An 830-nucleotide genomic window follows, 5' to 3' on the forward strand; every position below is an offset into this window, starting at 1 on the left:
CAATCTTTCGTACATTACGCTTCACTGTTGGAGGTAAATCAAAAATCACTTCTCCAAAATTCATTTTTATTTCTAGTCTGACGCGACACGGGCGCGTTTCGTAAAACTTATTACATTTTCAAAGACTTCACAAATACACAACTGATTAGAACTTACGTATCTCTGATTTTATATCTACATTTGAGTGAGACCTCCCACCTCCCACCTCACTCAAATGTAGATATAAAATCAGAGATACGTAAGTTCTAATCAGTTGTGTATTTGTGAAGTCTTTGAAAATGTAATAAGTTTTACGAAACGCGCCCGTGTCGCGTCAGACTAGAAATAATAATGAATTTTGGAGAAGTGATTTTTGATTTACCTCCAACAGTGAAGCGTAATGTACGAAAGATTGAGAAAATTCGTGTTAGAATTATTAATCTTACTTTTTCGGTCATATTTAATAATATATGTCTACAGGAAAGACTGCTACCAAAATATACTAATATTAAAGTGCACGACCCAGCAGCAAGGAATCAAGCCTTCACGATAAAATATCGCCAGGATCTGATTCGTTATCAGATATACAAGGCAGAGAATGAAATCAAAGACAACAAAACGCAACTACTTCATGCTACAAACGAGTGGAGAAATAGCAACATCGACCATAGTATCCGTACCCGCATTGAACAACACCTCGACATCCTCACAGACCAACATCACCTCAGCACTGAAACAAGGATTATCAAGAAACTAACAACATTATAGGGAGGACCTATGGCAATTCCACGACCAAGAGATGGCTTCCTGAACCTTGCAGGAATTAACCTCACTGAGGACCAAGTCACTCT

Source organism: Procambarus clarkii, chromosome 34, assembly GCF_040958095.1.
Source record: "Procambarus clarkii isolate CNS0578487 chromosome 34, FALCON_Pclarkii_2.0, whole genome shotgun sequence".
Classification (NCBI taxonomy): domain Eukaryota; kingdom Metazoa; phylum Arthropoda; class Malacostraca; order Decapoda; family Cambaridae; genus Procambarus; species Procambarus clarkii.